Source organism: Triticum aestivum, chromosome 1A (assembly GCF_018294505.1).
Source record: "Triticum aestivum cultivar Chinese Spring chromosome 1A, IWGSC CS RefSeq v2.1, whole genome shotgun sequence".
In the NCBI taxonomy this organism is placed as follows: domain Eukaryota; kingdom Viridiplantae; phylum Streptophyta; class Magnoliopsida; order Poales; family Poaceae; genus Triticum; species Triticum aestivum.
The window spans coordinates 143303492-143319633 of NC_057794.1; positions in this window are offsets into that span (position 1 = coordinate 143303492).

Consider the following 16142-nt stretch of genomic DNA (forward strand, 5'->3'; position numbering starts at 1 on the left):
ATTCTATCCATCTATGTGTGGTGTGTGGCTCAGTCTCCCCCTCCTTTTTCTTCCTTCTTCCAAAATCAGATCTAGTTTCCTCCCTCTTTCTCTCTGTTGTTTTCTTCCCTTTTCCTGTGTTTTTCCACGGAGGATTGTTCATGCGGATGTCTGGCAAAGATGGTGCGCATAGCTGACGGCTGTTTGTACGAATCTGGTTTGGAGCTCGCCGAGACTCAGCGCCATGGGCAACTTTCGTGTCTGCTGTACAACAACCATGGGTTTCGTGCACCCTATGTTTGTCGCCTAACGGTTGGGGACTTGAAGAAATCATGGGTATGTGTTTCTATTCTTTTTGTTTTCTTATTTTTGTAGGTCTCATTTTGAATCCCATGGACTGAATCTGTAGTTTAGTTTTATCAATAGTTTGTCTACAATTTTTATATGGTTTTGTCAGAATTTAACAAGGTTTTGTGTGTGTATTTATTCATTACTTAAAAGCTTTTATCCATTTTTTGTATAATCCTTGTTTTGTTTTTGTTAAATGTTTTACTGTAGGTGTATTGATATGTATATTTCCTCAGTTTAGTCAGGTCATATGGCTAGTTAGTTTGGTGTTTTTCTTTTGCTTCAGATATTTTCTTTTCACTTTGTTATGCAACCGTTCCTAGATTTGTGTAAAAATTCAGTTATGTCAGGTGTTCACTTTGTTTTCTACTCCCATGGCCATTTGCAGAAAATGTCACCCAGAATGAGGATTTTTGCTCCTAGTTCCGGCATTCTGAAGATGGGGACTTCAGACAAAAACGGTTATTAGTTAATGGAAGTTGCCTACCACATCGACTTCGATGGTTGCATCAACCTAACTACTGGGTGGAAGGAGTTTGTGACAGATTCTGGATTTGAGGATGGTGATGTGGTTATGGTTATGTTCTCCAGGGAAGATGACTCTCTGACGTTCAGAATTTATGTGTTGTAGGTTTAAATGTGGCAAATGACGCTGGTTGTGAGATTTGTGTGCGTTTTATTATGTAGCAGTATGTTTCTTTAAAACAGTGCATGTGAGATGGTTGAATTCTATGTTATTACCAGATGGTTTGGAACAATTTGTTTGTATGTTATTGTATGTGCTATTTTTTAATTTATGTAATGGTTCCTATTTTTTTTGCTCAAGCACAAGTGTTTTTTTATATATTCTTTATATTTGAACCGGAACAATTGTTGTTGAACTGATGGACATCCTTTTTTTTGATTGGGATATTTTCATGTACATAGCTCGCAGTCGGAAAATATACGCTGATGATGATTGTAGGACCCCTTTTGGGTTTTGAGTTTGTTGAACTTACATGTTGTTAATGATAGTATTGAACTATTTAGGATGTCAATGGCCAATCGCCTTTGTTTGTTGTACAATATTTTTTTCTTACTATTTGACATGAATTTTAGAGCACAATTTTTATTTTTTAGTTGAATAGTGATAGTTCTAGTAGTTTTTAAAATAAAAAGAATTTAATCTTTGCTGCACAGTACTATTTTTACTTGAACCTTATGAATTTTACTAGTTGAACTTTTTATAAATTTGTTTCTGAAATTTTTATTACAATCTTCTACGTTTAATTTTCTAAAAAAAGTTTTTTTTAGTTCTTACAATTAACATGTGTTTGAACTTTTTTACATTATTAGCTTTGAACTGATTTCTTATGAGGTTTTTTTAAATTATCTGCATTTGTTTCTTTTTAATTGGTCGTGTGTGATCGATTGGAATTTTGTGATGAGGCGAACTACTGTATTGGGCCATCCGCCAAAGCCATTGTTTTCGGCCCAGATAGCTCGTCCACGCGGCTGTGCAGTGCGGCGTGCGTGTGTGCTATACGTTTAGTCCCACATCGCTAGTTAAGGGGGCTCTTGACCTGTTTATAAGAGATGTTGAGGCTCACTGGTCGAACTCCTCTGAATACTTATCTCAGCGCTTATACACGGCGCTCGCCCTTTGTCATGACCCGTGGGCCCTGGTGGGTTGGCCCGCACAGTTTGGTTTACAAAGGCTTCGTTGGTTGTTTTGTGGTTGGCTTGAGTCCTAGTGCCCACCTGCGTTGGGCCGGCTGTCCCTTGGGTGGTCAATATTTTTGATTCTTAGCATTTTTTCCTTCTAGTTTTTATGATTTTTTTTGCCTAATATAAGCATTTTTTAGTACTGAATGTTGTCTTCTACTTGAACTGACATCTTTTTATAGTGTGTTTCCCTCGCTTTCTCATTGTTCTTATTCTTTTTCGACATTTTTGGATTTTTAATGAATATTTGTGTAAGATATAAAGGGACCGCACTGATGGGCATAGTTGTACTAACACATTTTTTGTATGGACAGAAGAACATCTATGTTTTCAGGGTGTGTGGGTGTGTAAGTGCATCTAGTGCCACCCCTAGTTGGTTTTGGAGTATTGACGACAAACCTAGTTGAGGGACTAATGTGTTTGTGAGAATTGCAGGATAACACTAGTAGAAGTCCCTCATTGATTCGGTTTTCCTACCAGAGATGACCCCTAAAAATGTATGAAGACATTGAAGTCAAAGGTGGTATATGAAGATATTCACATTGAAAACTATGACAAGAGAAGACACCACATGAAGCCTATGGAGCTCGAAGACTTAGATCTTTCGTAGTTCTTTTTCTTCTGTGTTGAGTCATAGGAACCACCATACTGTTAAGTGGGGTCCAAGAGAACCAGTCAGATTGACTGAAGTGATGCTTAAACAAAACCTATGTCTTCGAGTGAAGACTATGAGAGCGAATCTTGTCAAGAGTCGGACAAGTCAGCTTTGCTTGTAGCCCAAGTAAAGTTGCCGTGTGAGTTTGAAATCTGACCATTGGAACACGTGTCAGTTCCTTAGTGACCCAGGGTCATTTTGGACAAATCAGGTCGGGTTGCCAAGTGGCTATAAATAGCCCAGCCCCTACAACCATAAATGGTTGGCTACTCAGATTCAGAGTACGGCTTTTGTCGTTTGAGAGCAACCCACCTCGAAGCCTTTGAGAGAGAATTCCTTGCGAGGATAAAGCCCTAACCACCCAGAGCCAAAGAGAATTAGGCATCACTTAAGTCTTCTTGTCTGTGTGATCTAAAGACTTATTACACTTGAGGACTGTGCATCCTCCAGCCGGTTAGGCGTCGCGTTCTGAGCATCCAAGAGACATTGTGGATTGCCGGTGAACGAAGTCTGTGAAGGTTTGGGAGTCTACCTTGAAGACTTACCAGAGTGATTGGGCGAGGTCTGTGTGACCTTAGCTCAAGGGGAATACGGTGAGGACTGGGTGTCCTGAGCTGCGTGTTCAGGACTGGGTGTCCGGGACTGTGTGTCCTAAGGTTTAAATACCTAGCCGCCCTAACCAGATGTACAGTTGTCACAGCAACTGGAACTGGTCCAACAAATCATTGTCTTCAGTGAGTCACTGGTTTCATCTTCCCTTCCCCTTACTTACTGTTACTCCTTGTGAAGTCATTGTATGTTTGCACTATCTTTTGTCTTCACTGAGTGACTGCGTGTTCTCTGTGGCTTCACAATATCTTCCTACCTGATCCATACTACATTGCTGCTATTAGTCATTGTGATTTCACTCTATTGAATACTTGACTATGGCTTGCCTAGTGTAGTCTACCTTCCGCTGCAGGGTAATAGGTTTATTTCTATCGTTTGTCTTCATAACTTCCACGTTTTGAAGACTTTCATAAAAATCGCCTATTCACCCCCCCTCTAGTCGATATAACACACTTTCAGGGTGCGTGACATGGGGGTCCGTGCGGGAGGGGGGGACAAAAATAACCGGACTGCGCCTGCCAAACAAGCGCACTGCCGTGTTAGCATGAGGTCGAGCCAGGGGGAGAGGGGTCGGGATCCCCTCCCCCATCCCGGTGAGGCCGAGTCAAGAATGAGCCGTAGCAGGCGACGACGCGGCGCGCGGAGGCGAGTCCGTAACATGACTTGCCCCCATTATCTTATCTTTTAGGGGGAAAACCAGCACCCCACTGAGGGGCATAGTTGTACTGACACATCTTCCTTGTATGTACGTGCCACCATTATCTTATCTTTTTAGGGGGAAAACCAGCACCGCACAGAGGGGCATCGTCGTACTGACACATCTTCCTTGTATGGACTTGCCCCCATTATCTTATGTTTTTATAGGGGAAAAACCAGCATAGTTGTACTGAGGGGCGTAGTTGCACCGAGGGGCATAGTTGTACTGACACATCTTCCTTGTATGGACTTGCCCCCCATTATCTATCTTAGGGTGTGTGGGTGCGTGTGGGGGGAAACATAATAACCGCACTATGCCCGTCAAACGAGCTCACAACCGCGTTAACGCGAGGCCGAGCAGGGGGGTCGAGACCCCCCTCTCCCATCCCGGCGAGGCCGAGCTAGGAACGAGCCGTAGCAGGCGACGACGCGGCGTGCCCCGGTGTCGCATGCGGAGGCGAGTACGTAACATGACTTGCCCCATTATCTTATCTTCTTTTAGGGGAAAAACCAGCACCACACCGAGGGGCATAGTTGTACTGACACATTTTCCTTGTATAGACTTGCCTCCATTATCTTATCTTAGGATGTGTGGGGGATAGAATAACCGCACTACACCTGTCAAACAAGCTCACTGCCGCGTTAGCGCGAGTCCGAGCCCCGGGGGGGAGGGGGAGGGACCCCCCCTCCCCCATCCCGGTAAGGCCGAGCCAGGAATGAGCCATAGCAGGCGATGACACGGTGCGCCGCGACATCGCACGCGGAGGCGAGTCCGTAACATGACTTGCCCCATTATCATATCTTTTTTAGGGGGAAAACCAGCACCGCACCGAGGGGCATAGTTGTACTGACAAATCTTCCTTGTATGGACTTGCCCCCATTATCTTATCTTTGGGTGTGTGGGTGCATGTGGGGGGGGCTGAATAACCGCACTGCGCCTGTCAAACGAGCGCACTGTCGCGTTAGCGCGAGGCCGAGCCGGGGAGGAGGGGGGCATAGTTGTACTGACACATCTTCCTTGTATGGACTTGCCCCCATTATCTTATCTTAGGGTGTGTGGGTGCATGTGGAGGGAAATAGAATAACGGCACTGCGCCTGTCAAACAAGCGCACTGCCGCGTTAGCACGAGGCCGAGTTAGGGGGGAGGGGGTAGGGACCCTCTCCCTCATCCCGGTGAGGCCGAGCCAGGAACGAGCCGTAGCAGGCGACGACGCGGCATGCCGCGGCGTCGCATGCGGAGGCGAGTCCGCAACATGACTTGCCCCACTATCTTATATTTTTAGGGGAAAATCCAGCACCGCACCGAGGGGCATAGTTGTACTGACACATCTTCCTTGTATGGACTTGCCCCATTATCTTATCTTAGGGTGTGTGGGTGCGTGTGTGGGGGGACAAAATAACCGCACTGCGCCTGTCAAACAAGCGCACTGCCGCGTTAGCGCGAGGCCGAGTAGGGGGGAGGGGGGGTCGGGACCCCCCTCCCCCGTCCCGGTGATGCCGGGCAAGGAATGAGCCGTAGTAGGCGACGACGCGGCGAGCCGTGGCGTCGCATGCGGAGGCGAGTCCGTAACATGGCTTGCCCCATTATCTCATCTTCTTTTAGGGGAAAAACCAGCACCACACCGAGGGGCATAGTTGTACTGACACATTTTCCTTGTATGGACTTGCCTCCATTATCTTATCTTAGGGTGTGTGGGTGTGTGTGGGGGGCATAGAATAACCGCACTACGCCTGTCAAACGAGCGCACTGCCGCATTAGCGAGAGGCCGAGCCTGGGGGGGAGGGGGAGGGACCCCCCTCCCCCAGCACGGTTTGGCCGAGCCAGGAACGAGCCGTAGCAGGCGACGACGCGGCATTATGCGGCATCACATGCGGAGGCGAGTCCGTAACATGACTTGCCCCATTATCTTATCTTTTTAGGGGAAAAACCAGCACCGCACCGAGGGGCATAGGTGTACTGACACATCTTCCTTGTATGGACTTGCCCCCATTATCTTATTTTAGGGTGTGTGGGTGCGTGTGGGGGGGGGACAGAATAACCGCACTACGCTTGCCAAACAAGCACACTGCTGCACTATCGCGATGCCGAGCCGGGGGGAGGGGGCATAGTTGTACTGACACATCTACCTTGTATGGACTTGCCCCCATTATCTTATCTTAGGCTGTGTGGGTGCGTGTGGGGGGAAACAGAATAACCGCACTGCGCCTGTAAAACGAGCGCACTGCCGCGTTAGCGCGAGGCCGAGTCGGGGCGAGGGGGGAGGGACCCCCCCTCCCACATCCTGGCGAGGCCGAGCCAAGAACTAGCCGTAGCAGGCGACAACGTGGCGTGCCACGGCGTCGCATGCGGAGGCGAGTCGATAACATGACTTGCCCCGTTATCTTATATTTTTGGGGGGAAAACCAGCACCGCATCGAGGGGCATAGGTGTACTGACACAACTTCCTTGTATGGACTTGCCCCCATTATGTATCTTAGGGTGTGTGGGTGCGTGTGGGGGGAAATAGAATAACCGCACTACGCCTGTCAAACGACCGCATTGCCGTGTTAGCGCGAGGCCGAGCCGGGGGGAGGGGGTCGGGACCTCGCCTCCCCTATCCCGGCGAGGCCGAGCCAGGAATGAGCCGTAGCAGGCGACGACGCGGCGTGCCGGGGCGTCACATGCGGAAGCGAGTCTGTAACATGACTTGCCCTATTATCTTATCTTTGTTTAGGGGAAAAACCAACACCACACCGAGGGGCATAGTTGTACTTACACATCTTCCTTGTATGGACTTGCCCCCATTATCTTATCTTAGGGTGTGTGGGTGCGTGTGGGGCGAACAGAATAACCGCATTGCGCCTGTCAAACGAGCGCACTGCCGCATTAGCGTGAGGCCGAGTCGGGGGGGGGGGGGAGGGACCCCACCCCTCCCCCATCCCGGCGAGGCCGAGCCAGGAACGAGCCGTAGCATGCGACGACACGGCGTGCCGCGGCGTCGCATGCGGAGGCGAGTCCGTAACATGACTTGCCCCCATTATCTTATCTCTTTTTAGGGGAAAACCAGCAATGTTATGAAGTATTATTTCAATTGTACTTTTTTGATAATTTTTATTGTACTATTATGAGTTATTATTTTAACTTTAGCCATTTGTTTTCTCCATCTATATTAATTTTTTTATTATATTTAATTTTTGCTATTATCTTTAGTAAATACCTAGAGATAGTGGGCTTTGTCCTTTTTCTTTTTCTTCCACGATCATGGGCTTTAGCCGTCGGTTTTCTCCCACTCACCTTTTAACCTCTGCTCTCCTCCGTTCCGCTCCCCTCCCCTCCTAAAATCGATTCCTTCTTCGTTCCCCTCCTCTCCTCTTCTTGCATAGAAGTTGCTTCTCATGTTTCTCGCGGGAGCGTCAGCCGGCGGGTTGAACTCCAGGGGTGGCGGTCTGGGTTCTCTGTTTGCTCTTTTTGCTCTACCATCGGCTCCCCTTGTGTCCCCTTATGTACATATTTTCGTTGTATTTCTATGTTATTTCTCTCATGCTATCTCAAGCTGGATTTGCTAGGGTTCCTTTGCGCTTGAACGAGCGGTTTGCGTCAGTGATACCGGATTCGGTGGTGGACTTTGTGTTTGCTGGTAAGAGTTTTGCTTTGTGTGGTGTGCTTCGTTTTTGAAGTAGGTAAGAACCCTAATTTTTGTTCATGTGTCTTGCATTTCTGGTTCGGAAGACTTTAGGTTTGTAGATATCAATGGGTACATCATCCAGTCCAGACAAGTTGAATGCAGGTAATTTTTTTTTGTAATTCGTATGATGTTTTATCAGATCAGGTGCTTAATAGGTTTTTAGTTGTATAGGTGTTGTCGTATGGACTTTACAAGTTGTATGGATTTTGATAGCTATTAATTTTTGCCCTGGAATGTGTTGTGGTTCTAGTTTTTAGGTTGTTGTGACCTACAGACAGGTTGCAGTACTGATCACCATGTGTAGTTTGAACTGTTGTCCTGGCATTTGAATAGTTTGTAGCAGTCTGGGAAAAACTACTATGATGTTGAAATAGTTGTCATTTTGAAGTTTGGTCTGCAAGTGGTGGGGTGATATTGTTTTATTGGGTGCACTTGTAGTGTTCATATAGTTGAACTGATTGCTTGTTCATGTACTTTTCTTTTTTTATTTACTTTTTTGCTAATTATGATGTTGCAGATGTTGGAGTGCCGGTGCCTCCTGATTTTGACAAACCAGAACACTTTCAAGAACTTGTGAATATTATTTTGAGACACCAAATCCTCTAGAAGAACTTGCGAGTGTTGTTGGTGTTTCCCTTATATTTGCTCTTTTTTTAACATCCTTGAATACATAAATATGTTTAGTTACATCAGTTGTTCCTTTTGATTGTGTCTGATGATATGTGCCTTATTTATCTTGTCCCTGCAATGTTAATTGTGCTTTAATATTATATGTGTGTGCTTATGTTATTGGTTTATGTAGTTAATGACAGCCATGCTGCTCCTGAGGACATTGCTGATGTTGTCAAAGATATTAATGATGGAATGTATTTTGTTAACTTTGATGATGGTGATGGGAGCTTGCAGTTGTCTGTTACTCAGTCACAGAGTGTTGATGCAACTGAGCCTGTTACTCAGGCTGAGGATGTTCCTATGCAGTTACAACTCAAGGATGAAAGGATAAGAAAGAAGAAGTGTGATTTCCAAAGGAGAAAGGAGTTGGAACGGCATCAAAAGGCTGCCTGCGTGCAACGAAGCGATGAGGATGTTGCTCAAGCTCCTAAAGGTGTAGGTGATGAAGGTGGTGATGCGGCCTTTTCAACTATGGATCCTGGATCTCATGGAACTGAGATGCCTGTGAAGACAAACCTGTTGCAGACTCGTTTGACGCAAGTGTTTACTCGTGATGCAGTTAAGGAAAAGAAAGCTGTTTTGAAGAGGAAGATGTCAGATCCAAATCCTGATGGCACACAGAGGCTTAGCTCACGTGTGAAAGCTGGTTCCCAACCTGGTAATAGCAATGCTGATGGAGATAGTGTTGCCGTGAAGATTGGTCCAAGCACACTTGCTGGCTCTCCTGTTCACCGAAGTCCAAGAGTTTTGTCAAATAAGAAGCCTTCTCGTCTCCTCTTCCAGAGCGCTCTTTGTTGAAGGAAAATAAGAAGCGTAAACTTGCTCCTGCGAAGGTGTACAAAGGTGTGAAGAAGTGTGCTCATGTCGATGCTCAAGATCCTATATCTAAAGAAGATGATATCGAAGTTGATTCTGAAGATGAATATGCAGTGGTACATGTTTGTACTGTATGTGACTTACTAGTTGTACTTGCAATGATTTAATTGCATCTGGGTTGGTATGCTGACCAGGTGAGGGCTGGTCATTGTTTGCATCAATTGAGGGTGGTACTAGTGCTGCTTTAAGAGTTGAACTTGTGCAATCTTTCTTTTTTCTTCTTTCATTCATAAGTTTTTTTGTTTTCTATATTCATTTAATTAAGCTGAGCCTTCTTTATTTTCATTTACAGCCTGTTAGCATTATGAGTTCAGTCAAGCCGGTGAGAGGCAATGCCGGAAAAGTTGCTTTGGATGAAGGTGACCTAGAGCGATTGAACATAGATGTGCGATGTTCATTGAGAGAGATTGATGCTTGTGCTAAATTGCTTGAGAGTCGCCATGTGGCTAGGGTTCATGCAGCTAGTTTTGGTTCTATCTTCAAGTGGAAGGTGAAGCCTAACATTTCGTGCCCTCTGATGGGAGTTTTGTACCTGAAGATAGATCCTGATACGATGACTCTTGACATGGGTGATGCTAACAAGAAGCTTCGCATCACTAGAGATGGTATACAACAACTATTTGGGTTCCCTCGTGGTGGTCATTCTACGGCCGTCAGAGGACGGATACGACGATGCTCTGATGAAGTTAAGATCAGAGCTTCACATTAGCAGGAACAAACATATCAAGACAAAGGATTTGAGGGATGGGCTTAAGGTGTTTGTCAAGGATCCCACCAAAGATGAACTTGCTCTCAAAGTGTTCTTCATTATTGTGTTTATGAAGGTTGTGTTGCCTGGTGCCGCCCCGCATGTTTCCAGAGAGGCAACAATGTTTGAGGATCTCGTCATTGAGGACATGGCTAACATGGATTATTGCCAGCTGATGGTTGATGAACTTAGAAGGGCTGTTGTCAGGTACCAAGATGGTATTACCCATGGGAAGGCAATCACATGTTGTTCTATAGGGCCTGTACTAATGTACCTTGACTGCCTTATCCGTGGCAAGACTCCGGAGCCTGACATGCGAGTCCCCGGCATATGTTTCATGGATCCTAACAAGCTTTCCGATCTGGCTGATGCAGATTTGATAAAAAGGCAACGGAGATGCAAAGACTTGGGTGTTTGGGAAGCTTCTGGTGAGTTTTTTTGTCGTGTCTTGCAGATCTTTTTTACTTAGGTAGAGCTATTTTTGCTGGAGTGAAGATGTGTACTGCAGAGTTACCTGTTTAGATTTTGTCATTTCTTAAGCTTTGTGAGGTTTAGGTACGATTTTTAGTACTGTTGTGTCATGTGTGGTTGAACTGAATCTCTTGTTCAACTGGCCTGTTTGTAAATACTAACAAATTGGCACTAATAGTGAAAGATCGTTAGTGCTATTGATTCAAATATGTTAATATAATGTTTATTTTTCCATGTGTGTTGCATTGATTAATTATCACTTTTTCCCCTTGTTTGTAGAGGAAAACTCAAGAGGAAGTTGTCTTTTTCTGAGTGTATAAACGGCCAGTCCTGGAGATGTCGTCGTCTCAGGTTCCCAAGATTTCATCTCTACACGATGAGTTGAGAGATGGCCGCGGTGTTGAGGGTGCTGGTTATGTTCCTCCTGGCCCTAGTAAGGCTAGTACTTCACAGAGGCAGGGTTTTGGTATTGATGTAGCTGTTTCTGCGTTGGAGCGTGCTGAGCATATTTTTAGTAATGTGAGTTCTGAGCTACAAAAGGTGCCAACTATAGTTGAGCGTCTGAGCTGTGTCAATGGTATCCTTCCTGAAGGTCATCAATTTAATGCTGAGGAAGCAACATACTATATTGAGTTGGAGAGAATTTTAATTAGTGATATGCATGGTGGTGCTGCTCAACTAATTCAGAGCTCGGTTCGTCTGTTGAACAACATGAGACATTTCAAAACTATGCAAGAATCTCACTACAAGCCATATGAAGAAAGTGCCAACATTGTTATTAGGCAGATTGAGCAGGATGAGGCTGCTGCCACCGACAGCAGGGTTGGTGATGGTACTGAGGCTAATGTTTCTGACCACCATACGAATGATGTTGGCTTGGAGCCCCCTATTGTTGATGTGAATCAGTCGTTGATGTTTGCATTTTTTACCATGTTGTTCTACTGTCAGTATTGTAGTTGAACTTTGTCATGTTCATCTGTTATTAATTTTTCTTTCATGCAGGAGACCAGTCATAATGTTGAGACTGCTGCCACCGACAGCAGGGCTGGTGATGGTACTGGGGCTAATATTTCTGACCACCATACGAATGATGTTGGATTGGAGGCCCCTGTTGTTGATGTGAGTCAGTAGTTGATGTTTGCATTTTTTACCATGTTGTCTTGCTGTCAGTATTGTAGTTGAACTTTCTCATGTTCATCTATTTATTAATTTTTCTTTCATGCGGGAGACCAGTCATAATGTTGAGTTTGCTATTGACTATGGAGTTAATGATCCATCTACTGATAAGTGCAAGGTTATTTTTATTTTTATTGTGTATATATATATATATATTCTTGAATTTTCATGTGCACCAATGTGCCTTACATGTTCATTTTTCTATCCCACACCGTTAAGAGTTTGTAGGTGATACCTACCTTTTTGTTAGTGTGTTTTAATTCCTTGTGTCTATTATTGCTAATAATAGCATTGTTTTTTCTTCATTACTATGAATCAGGGTCCTGTTGTTGGCGACGAGCCTTGTTCGACCGTTGGTGATGTTCCTTTGAATGTTACTAGCAGTAAGATCAATGATGTTGCTGTGAATGCTGCTAAGGTTTGTTTTTCTATGCTTTGCATTAACTTTATATGTAGTTTTCGCTGCTGTTTCTTCTTAGTTGTAACAGTTAGCCTGTGCACCTCTTGCTAGCTTTTTTTATTGTTAGTTTTGCTCATATTATTCACTTTTTCTGAATTTTTATTTTTTCAGATGACCGATGTTGAGCGTGAGGCTGCCGTTAGTGGTGGAGATGATGCTTGTGGTTTTCCATTGAGTAGTGGGCGCGATGTTGGTACCAAAGTTGCTGATGAGGATGTTGGTGCTGCCAGCATACTTGATGCCAAATCGTCTGGTGTTTGTATTGCTGGGAATGAAAATCTTCCTGATTATGAAGATTTGCTACCAGAAAATTTACCGTCTGGAGGGCTTGATTATGGTGATGCATTGCAAGATGCCTCTAGCACGGAGGAGGTGCCATCTGAGGATGATGATTTACTTCTGTCGATTTTTTCTGGTCCCTTGACGTAGGAGGCACTCCTGTCGTCCCAGGATTTTCTTTCTTCAGACCCTGAAAGCGCAGCCATATTGCTGTCCTCACAAGATCTTCCATTGTCAAACCCTGAAACTGGAGGCGTATTGGTGTCATCACAGGAACTCCCGTCGTGAAACGCTGATATTGCAGGTAAGGACTTGTAATGAGTTGTACTTCTCATTTATGGCATTTTGGACATGTTCACTTGTAGTGCTTGAACTTATTTTTTTTCTTTTTGTGCAAGCAGAAGGTGCTAATGTTGCTAAGGTTGATTTGTTTTTCTTCGCTGTTACGAGGTTGCGCACGAACCGTGGGAAACGGTTAGTTTGGGATTTTGCCTGTATCATTTTCATCTCTTTTTCATTCTCTCATATGACTATTGTTGTTATTGCAGCAGTTCTAATTCATGTCATCTTTTGTGTTTTTGTAGTGACAAGCCGATTTTTCAAAATAACGAATGTGATGCCAGTGTTGGTTCTGTTGCTAAAGCGTTTGTCCCCACTGGCATGCTCAACTTAGAGAGTGCTGCCATTGTTTTATATTCTCTATGTTAGAAGTACCGAGACACTGACAAGTTGATAGTTCCTAGATGGGTGATGATCATTATTTTGCTTTCTACATAGGATGATAAGTTATTTTGGCAATTTTCTAACTGTTTTTGTTCTTTTTGTACAATAGACCAAGATCCGTGATGGAAATATTGATGCCAATGTGTTAAGTGGTTCACGAGGTCAAGGGCTGATGGTTTTGACCAAGTAGGTGAACTTGAACTTATTGTACTCGTGAACTAGAACTGTCATGTTTTCTTTCAAGTTTGGGAGGTGGGAATGAACTTGAGTAGCCTGCTTTTTAACCATTGTACTTATGAATGATGTGTGATTCTTTTTTTAAAGCTGCACTTATTATCGCAATGAAATTAAACTGATATGTTTGTTGCATGTTTGGGCGGTGGATATAAACTTGAGTAGCATTTATTTTTTGTAGTGGGTTGCTTACTCAATTAGAACTTATGATTATCTGATTTGTTTGTACTTCTGAATTTCAATTTCCATCTTTTTATTTTATTGTTTGGAGGCTGAATTTTTTGTTTCATTATGATTTGTTAAATTCATTTTTCCTCTGCGATATTTTTGTCAGCTTCTTTTCCCTACTTTTGATCGGCCGTCATTTGCGGCTCCCATGAAGCATAGTGAAGAATCTGGCATTGGTGCTTGATTGTTCTGAATTTGAGGTTCCGTCGTTTCGAGTGTCTTGATTCACTCCGTGATGAAAGATGGAGTGATGCAGTTAGATTCTTAAGGACTATGACAGATAACATAAAGAAGCTTTGGAGGGAGTCCAGCGTAGACAGGGCCAAACCGTTCTCGCCGGCGCATATTGATGGTATCTCTTGCGAGTTTTGCGGGTGCGGCAGCAGAAAAACACGTGAGTATCCATTTTTAATGATTTTTATTAGTTGTTTTTGTTGCTGGGAGGATGGTGTTCCTGTATTTTTGAATTTTTTTGTTGTGTTCCTGTATTTCGAATTTGTGATGTACCCTTTTCTTTTTTCTTTTTTTAATAGGCATGATTGTGGCTTCTATATGCTACAAAACTGCAAGACCTATCATTGCCGGGAGGATGGTGTGATTGAAATGTTGGATTATAGTTGTCGGTGTCAAAAACGGCGGATCTCGGGTAGGGGGTTATAACACCCTCGATGCAACTATAGCTCCCACGTGTCGAGGCACGACTTAGAGACATAATCGCATTGAAGGCATATGTCGCAAGTTAGGCAATCTTCACAACATCCCATGTAATAATAATAAAAGGGGAGATAACATAGTTGGCTTACACTCGCCACGTCAACCAAGTACATAAATAACATTACATCATCCATACACTCAAGGCCCGACTATGGCTCCAAAATAAAAGAGAACCCAACATGCGACAACGGTCCCAATCACCCCCAACTGGGCACCACTACTGATCATCGGGAAAGGAAACATAGTATCGTTGACAGTCTTCGTCGAACTCCCACTTGAGCTCGTAAGCGTCTCCTGGAGCGGAATCATCAGGCCCTGCATCTGGTGTAATAGTAATCTGTGAGCCACAGGGGCTCAGCAATCTCGCACCCTCGCGATCACAAATATTTGAGCTTATAGGTATGGCAAGGTATTATATGAGTGGAGCTACAGCAAGCGACTAGCAAGTATGGTGGCTAACTTATCCGCAAAAGAGAGCGAGAAGAGAAGGCAAGCTCGAGCGAGAAACTAGAGAACAACCTGCGCAAACATTACTCCAACACCGTGTCCACTTCCCGGACTCCGCCGAGAAGAGTCCATCACGGCAACACACTCAGTTGATTCATTTTAATTAATTAAGGTTCAAGTTATCTACAACCGGACATTAACAAATTCCCATCTGCCCATAACCGCGGGCACAACTTTCGAAAGTTCAATCCCTGCAGGGGAGTCCCAACTTAGCCCATGACAACCTGTCACGGTCAACGAAGGAATAGACCTCCTCCCAAGACGTTCCGATCAGACTCGGTATCTCGGTAACTCAAGACACTTCGACAGGTTAAAACAAGACCAACAACACCACCCGAATGTACCGACAAATCCCAATAGGAGCTGCACATATCTCTTTCTCAGGGCACACTCAGATGAGCAAGACGTCGGGTAGGCCAGCCCAGATTTGCCCCTGGTAGCCCCGGACATCGCTCAGTGGGACCAACACTCAAAGGAGCACTGGCCCGGGGGGGTAAAATAAGATGACCCTTGAGTCTGCAGAACCCAAGGGAAAGAAAAGGCTAGGTGGCAAAAGGTAAAACCAAGGTTGGACATTGCTGGAAAAGCTTTAATCAAGGCGAACTATCAAGGGGTTCCCATTATAACCCAACCGCGTAAGGAATGCAAAATCCGGGAACATAACACCGATATAACGGAAACTAGGGTGGCAAGAGTGGAACAAAACACTAGGCGAGAGGCGGAGCCTTCCACCCTTTACCAAGTATATAGGTGCATTAAAATAACATAGCAATATAATGATATCCCAACAAGTAAATAAATGTTCCAACAAGGAACGGCCTCCAATCTTCACCTGCAACTAGCAACGCTATAAGAGGGGCTGAGCAAAGTGGTAACATAGCCAATCAACGGTTTGCTAGGACAATTGTGGGTTAGAGGTTTGACATGGCAATTTAGGAGGCTTGCAAGCCAGTGGTAGGCATCGTAGCAATGGCATAGCAAAAGAGCGAGCAAACTAGCATAGCAAAAATAGTAGTGATTTCGAGGGTATGATCATCTTGCCTGCACAGTTGTCAGAGTTGACTGGATCCTCAAAAGCAAACTCAACGGGCTCCTCGTTAGCGAACTCGTCTCCCGGCTCTACCCAACAAGACAAACGAGCAACAAGGATACAATCAACCACGTGCAAGACCAAGCAATATGATGAAATAATGATATGCTATGCGGAATGCGATGCGGGATGCAAAAATGCAAGATATGACAGGAAATGCATGAACCTGGCCTCAACTTGAAATTCCAAGGGTGCCACTAGAAAGATGAGATGAAATCGCTTGAAAACGATATAAAGAACGCCGGAATCGGAGTTACGGTTTGGAAATGGCAAGCGATTCAAAAATGACATCGGTCTGCGATTTACA